Raw genomic sequence first — 7,268 nt, 5'->3', positions numbered from 1 at the left:
CTGCATTCTATCAAAAGGCCACCAGGGGGCGACCGTCTCTATACAAGTCAATGGAGAAGTAACTTAGAGCTGCATTCTATCAAAAGGCCACCAGGGGGCGACCGTCTCTATACAAGTCAATGGAGAAGTAACTTAGAGCTGCATTCTATCAAAAGGCCACCAGGGGGCGACCGTCTCTATACAAGTCAATGGAGAAGTAACTTAGAGCTGCATTCTATCAAAAGGCCACCAGGGGGCGACCGTCTCTATACAAGTCAATGGAGAAGTAACTTAGAGCTGCATTCTATCAAAAGGCCACCAGGGGGCGACCGTCTCTATACAAGTCAATGGAGAATTCACCAACTTCTCACTTGATTTCTAACCTCAGTAAACGTTTTCAAAATATGTTTATGGTCTCAATCGCTAGTTTAAAGCCTTCTTCAATGCAGTATGATGTTCATTTGGGACATTTTGGCCTCCCTGATTTTATATGTGACGATAAAGCAGGGTATGCATTAGGGGGCGTGGCTACGTGCAATTAAGTACAATTAAAAGTGTGTAAAAACTCATCAGGAGTAAGAGTACCGTAATGATCCTGAGTATGTAGCACAGAGTGATTAAATGCTGCAGAAAACTCCGAAGCAGTTGAAGGGTTAATTGTGCGCAGACAGCGGTTTGTAGCACACAGTTTCACATGAGAGAGAGGCAGTGTAATATTAAATAAAACAGCGAAGGGATCGGACATACGTGTGTCACAAATCTCACTGACATTTAACTGCAGACCAGAGGATAATATAAGGTCCAGTGTGTGTCCCTCCTCATGTGGTGGATCAGACACGGACTGAGTAAGATTAAAAGAGTCAATGAGATTCAGAAAGTCTTTCACCAAAGGACGGGATTCACAGCAGACGTGGATATTAAAATCCCCAACAATTAAACACCGATCATAGTTCACTGATACTCCCGCCACAAAGTCTGTGAAGTCCTTAATAAAATCCTTATTGAACTGAGGCGGACTACAGCGCACAGGACAGGTGTGGTAAAGTCTACAATGAATGTCTGCAGCTCAAAGCTGGAGAAGGAGGTCGACGGTGACAGTCGACATTGAAAACTGGATTTAAATACAGATGCAACCCCTCCACCTCGGCCAGTGGTACGGGGGGAGTTAAAGAAGAGACAGTTAAGGGGTAGCAACTCGGAGAACTGGATAGACTCACCGACTTGACTCCACGTCTCTGTCAGAAACATAAAATCCAGATCACGTGAAGTGAAGAAGTTATTCAAGATAAAAGTCTTGTTTGCTGCGATCTAGTATTCAAGAGAGCCAGGCTGAGAGGAATCTCCTTGCGGGTCTGGGTGGAAACGCGGCACAGAGGCCGAAGATTCCTGAGATCCACACCGCCGTTGCGGACCCGACATCTGGGAGGGGGGACCTCCGCCGGCAGGTGAAGGCCTCCAGCGGCTTGGCGGGAAGGGACGACAGGCTGGATCCAACGAAGACACAGCGGCCGCACCTGGGATCCTCTGACAGGAAGGCGAGGATCGGTCCAACAGGTGGATCGTCTGAGGATCTTGAGTTTCACCAAGACACCTGCTCTCTTTCCGGGTCTTCTGGATCGCTTCCTCCGAGGGATGACAGCCGGTGAGTTCAGCAGGTAAACTGGCACAGACGCCAGTGGAGGAGGAAGACCCGAGGTTTGATCACCCAAATCAAAGTTTGGCAGTGTTTTTTGGGATGCTCTAATGTCAAGAAGTGTTTGGCGATCATATACCAGCAGGGCAAAGGAATGTTGGCAGAGAACAGAGAGTAATACAGCAAACATCAAACATAGCAGAGTTGGCAGACGGCAGGCCGCACACGCTGGCGCCATCTTGTCCCACCCATGTTTCTAGGATGAGGAAGGATTGGGTCATGTTTCTAGGACCAGGAAGGACTGGGTCATGTTTCTAGGATGGGGAAGGACTGGCTCATGTTTCTAGGATGGGGAAGGACTGGCTCATGTTTCTAGGATGAGGAAGGACTGGCTCATGTTTCTAGGATGAGGAAGGATTGGGTCATGTTTCTAGGATGAGGAGGGATTGGGTCATGTTTCTAGGATGAGGAAGGATTGGATCATGTTTCTAGGATGAGGAAGGATTGGGTCATGTTTCTAGGATGAGGAGGGACTGGGTCATGTTTCTAGGATGAGGAGGGATTGGGTCATGTTTCTAGGATGAGGAAGGATTGGGTCATGTTTCTAGGATGAGGAAGGATTGGGTCATGTTTCTAGGATGAGGAGGGACTGGGTCATGTTTCTAGGATGAGGAGGGACTGGGTCATGTTTCTAGGATGAGGAAGGACTGGGTCATGTTTCTAGGATGAGGAAGGATCTGACGTGTGTTCAGTAGAGTTGTATGTGAGATGTTGGTTCCTGACAGCAGGACTGATGATCATGTGAAGCAGATCAAAGTGGAAACAGCTCAACTATGTTTTGCATTTTGTCTTTTTTGTCTTTTTTTTTAACTCAGATGTGATTTTCTTGGTTTCCGCCTGCAGGCAGAAAAACGGCGTAAAGACTTTGTAGACAGTCAGAGTCTGCAGGGAGGAAATCTGCTGAATACAATAACAACATCCTGCTGCTCCTGTGGGCAACCTGGATATTAATAACAATATCTGTGAGTGTGTGTGTGTGTGTGTGTGTGTGTGTGTGTGTGTGTGTGTGTGTGTGTGTGACAACCCAACTGAGGATTGAGATGTTAGCAGTCTAGTTTCTGCTGAGGCGGCGTTCAGCCAGTTAGTGAATGTTGTTTATGCTTCTGTCTGCTAGAGACGGACTAAATGAATCTGTGTGTGTGTGTGAGAGAGTGTGTGTGTGTATCTGTGTGTGAGAGTGTGAGTGTGTGTGTGTGTGTGAGTGTGTGTGTGTGTGTGTGTGTGTGTGTGAGTATCTGTGTGTGTGTGTGTGTGTGTGTGAGTATCTGTGTGTGTGTGTGTGTGTGTGTGTATCTGTGTGAGTGTCTGTCTGTGTGTGTGTGTGTGTTCTCTGTGTGTGTGTGAGTGTGTGTGTGTGTGTGTGTATCTGTGTGTGTGTGTGTGTGTGTGTGTGTGTGTGTATCTGTGTATATGTGTGTGTGTGTGTGTGTGTGTTCTCTACAGATAGCAGTAAAACAAAGTTTTTCGTGACTTTAAAGAAACAGAAACTCCTGACAAACGTCCGCTGAGACGCTTCCGAGAATAAACTGAAACAGCAGAAATAAGAATATCTGCGTTTCCAGGAGTTCCTGCTGAGAGGAGGAAGGGTCTACTACAGGACCCCTCCCCTCACTCGGCCCTGGCTCCACTACAGGACCCCTCCCCTCACTCAGCCCTCTCACTCAGCCCTGGCTCCACTACAGGACCCCTCGCCTCACTCGGCCCTGTCAGTGGCCCTGGCTCCACTGCAGGACCCCTCCCCTCACTCGGCCCTGTCAGTGGCCCTGGCTCCACTACAGGACCCCTCCCCTAACTCGGCCCTGGCTCCACTACAGGACCCCTCCCCTAACTCGGCCCTGGCTCCACTACAGGACCCCTCCCCTCACTCGGCCCTGGCTCCACTACAGGACCCCTCCCCTCACTTGGCCCTGTCAGTGGCCCTGGCTCCACTGCAGGACCCCTCCTCTCACTCGGCCCTGTCAGTGGCCCTGGCTGCACTGCAGGACCCCTCCCCTCACTCGGCCCTGTCAGTGGCCATGGCTCCACTACAGGACCCCTCCCCTCACTCGGCCCTGTCAGTGGCCCTGGCTCCACTGCAGGACCCCTCCCCTCACTCGGCCCTGTCAGTGGCCCCGGCTCCATTACAGGACCCCTCCTCTCACTCGGCCCTGGCTCCACTACAGGACCCCTCCCCTCACTCGGCCCTCTCACTCGGCCCTGTCAGTGGCCCTGGCTCCACTACAGGACCCCTCCTCTCACTCGGCCCTGGCTCCACTACAGGACCCCTCCCCTCACTCGGCCCTCTCACTCGGCCCTGTCAGTGGCCCTGGCTCCACTACAGGACCCCTCCCCTCACTCGGCCCTGTCAGTGGCCCTGGCTCCACTACAGGACCCCTCCTCTCACTCGGCCCTGGCTCCACTACAGGACCCCTCCCCTCACTCGGCCCTGTCAGTGGCCCTGGCTCCACTACAGGACCCCTCCCCTCACTCGGCCCTGGCTCCACTACAGGACCCCTCCTCTCACTCGGCCCTGGCTCCACTACAGGACCCCTCCCCTCACTCGGCCCTCTCACTCGGCCCTGGCTCCACTACAGGACCCCTCCCCTCACTCGGCCCTCTCACTCGGCCCTGGCTCCACTACAGGACCCCTCCCCTCACTCGGCCTTGTCAGTGGCCGTGGCTCCACTGCCGGACCCCTCCCCTCACTCGGCCCTGTCAGTGGCCCTGGCTCCACTACAGGACACCTCCCCTCACTCGGCCCTGGCTCCACTACAGGACCCCTCCCCTCACTCGGCCCTGTCAGTGGCCCTGGCTCCACTACAGGACCCCTCCCCTCACTCGGCCCTGGCTCCACTACAGGACCCCTCCCCTCACTCAGCCCTGTCAGTGGCCCTGGCTCCACTACAGGACCCCTCCCCTCACTCGGCCCTGGCTCCACTACAGGACCCCTCCCCTCACTCAGCCCTGTCAGTGGCCCTGGCTCCACTACAGGACCCCTCCCCTCACTCGGCCCTGGCTCCACTACAGGACACCTCCCCTCACTCGGCCCTGGCTCCACTGCAGGACCCCTCCCCTCACTCGGCCCTGTCAGTGGCCCTGGCTCCACTACAGGACCCCTCCCCTCACTCGGCCCTGTCAGTGGCCCTGGCTCCACTACAGGACCCCTCCCCTCACTCTGCCCTGTCAGTGGCCCTGGCTCCACTACAGGACCCCTCCTCTCACTCGGCCCTGTCAGTGGCCATGGCTCCACTGCAGGACCCCTCCCCTCACTCGGCCCTCTCAGTGGCCGTGGCTCCACTGCCGGACCCCTCCTCTCACTCGGCCCTCTCACTCGGCCCTGGTTCCACTACAGGACCCTCGGCCAGGCCGTGAGCGTCGATGGTGATCGTTGTGGTTTGGGTTTGACGTCAGAAGGAGGATGAAGGATCCGAGGTGGTAGCTGCGTTAATGATTCACTTCACACATTTCTAACCGTCCTGTTTTAATATCTATCTGCACTGAGTTTTATTTATTTATTGGCCATTTGTCCGTTTCCTGTTGCGTTGTGTATTTTATTATTTTATTATTTATCTTCTCTGAGAATAATAATGACTATTACCACAGAGAGTAACATGAGTGCAGCGCCCTCTGCTGGCTGGGCCCCTGCAGACCTGGGGGTGGGGGGTTCTGCTGGGCCCCTGTAGACTGGGGGGTGGGGGGAGTGGCTCTGCTGGGCCCCTGTAGACCTGGGGGGGGGGGGGTTCTGCTGGGCCCCTGTAGATATTTTATTTGAGCGTTTTGGAGAAGTCCATGTGAGAGACTGACTCCGTTTGCCGTCAGATTAAATGTCAGGTTGATGCTGAAAGTGACGATGGAGCTTCTTCAATAACACAACAGAGATAGAGATACACAACCGCGTCACTTACAGCGGTGTCCGCTAAGCTAATGCTAAGCTAATGCTAAGCTAATGCTAAGCCTTCTGCTCTTGGGTTACACTAATGTCCACTAATGTTCCAGCTGTTCTCTAATGAGGAGCTTCACGGCAAAAGTTAATTAGCTTCCTGTTTTCAAACACCCCCCGCAACACAGTTCTTTTTAAAACCTTGAACTTCTGTGTCAACGTGTTTATTGTCACGTTCCCAGTATACGTGTTTGAGCTGCTTCCTGTAACGCTGTCAAACTGCCTTCACATTTAACTCTCTGAAATCCAGTTCCTCCTTCAGTCATAATGAAACTCTGACAGTGTTGGACTGATGGTCCGTCATGTTGTTCACATCTACCTACCCTAACCCTTCCTACCCTAACCCTTCCTACCCTAACCCTAACCCTTCCTACCCTAACCCTTCCTACCCTAACCCTTCCTACCCTAATCCTTCCTACCCTAATCCTAACCCTTCCTACCCTAACCCTAACCCTTCCTACCCTAACCCTAACCCTTCCTACCCTAACCCTTCCTACCCTAACCCTTCCTACCCTAACCCTAACCCTTCCTACCCTAACCCTTCCTACCCTAACCCTTCCTACCCTAACCCTTCCTACCCTAACCCTTCCTACCCTAACCCTAACTGAATCAGGTTATTGATCCTGTGTGTGTGTGTGTGTGTGTGTGTGTGTGTGTGTGAGCTTCCTTCAGCTTGTTGTTTTTTCTAATTGTACAAAGAAAACTTTATTAATGTGACTCAAACTGAACAGATAATCAGCTGCTCTGCTTCTTCTCTAGTTTGGTGTTCTAGCGTCTAGGGTTAGTGGTTAGGGTTAGTGGTTAGTGGTTAGGGTTAGTGGTTAGTGGTTAGGGTTAGTGGTTAGGGTTAGGGTTAGTGGTTAGGGTTAGTGGTTAGGGTTAGTGGTTAGTGGTTAGGGTTAGTGGTTAGTGGTTAGGGTTAGTGGTTAGTGGTTAGGGTTAGTGGTTAGGGTTAGGGTTAGTGGTTAGGGTTAGTGGTTAGGGTTAGTGGTTAGTGGTTAGTGGTTAGGGTTAGGGTTAGTCGTTAGTGGTTAGTGGTTAGGGTTAGGGTTCCTCGTCTCTCCTGCTGACATCCACAGTGAATGCTCTCAGAGGTTTTTTCTTTCTTTTCATTTTGGTAATGAAAGAAGACTAAATAACTAAATACATGTCTAGGATTTATTTTCTACAGTAGTTTTTTATAGTTGTGTCATTTTCTATGTGAACTTTCTCATATTTCAGTTTAATCTGAAGGAACAGAGACAAAATAACATAATTATCAGTGAGGTCGGACTCAGAACAGGAAAATGTACAAAAGAGGTCAGTGGAAATGTCCTGTGCTGTGGAAGCCCCGCCCCCTCTTCCTCTCACAGCCAATCAAACTGCTCATCGCAGCCTGAGTTACATCCTGAGAGCTGAGTGAACAGGAACGGTTCATTTTCCTGTTTTCAGTCTCACACACTCATTTGTCTTCTTTTTAATATTAAAAACTTTTTTAAAGTGAACTAAATGAGGTTTTTCTGTGACAGGAAGCATCTGAGGACAAATTTACTGATGTACAGATTACAGAGGACACATCTGAGTTACCATGGCAACATGTTTATTGTCACGTACAGGAGTGAAAGGTGTGATACGCATTTTTTATTCTCTCCTAGTATACGTGTTGAGCTGCTTCCTGTGGTCAGTGGTTTCAGTTCT

This window comes from Scomber japonicus, chromosome 20, assembly GCF_027409825.1.
Source record: "Scomber japonicus isolate fScoJap1 chromosome 20, fScoJap1.pri, whole genome shotgun sequence".
NCBI classification, from domain to species: domain Eukaryota; kingdom Metazoa; phylum Chordata; class Actinopteri; order Scombriformes; family Scombridae; genus Scomber; species Scomber japonicus.
This window is presented reverse-complemented; position numbering follows the sequence as displayed.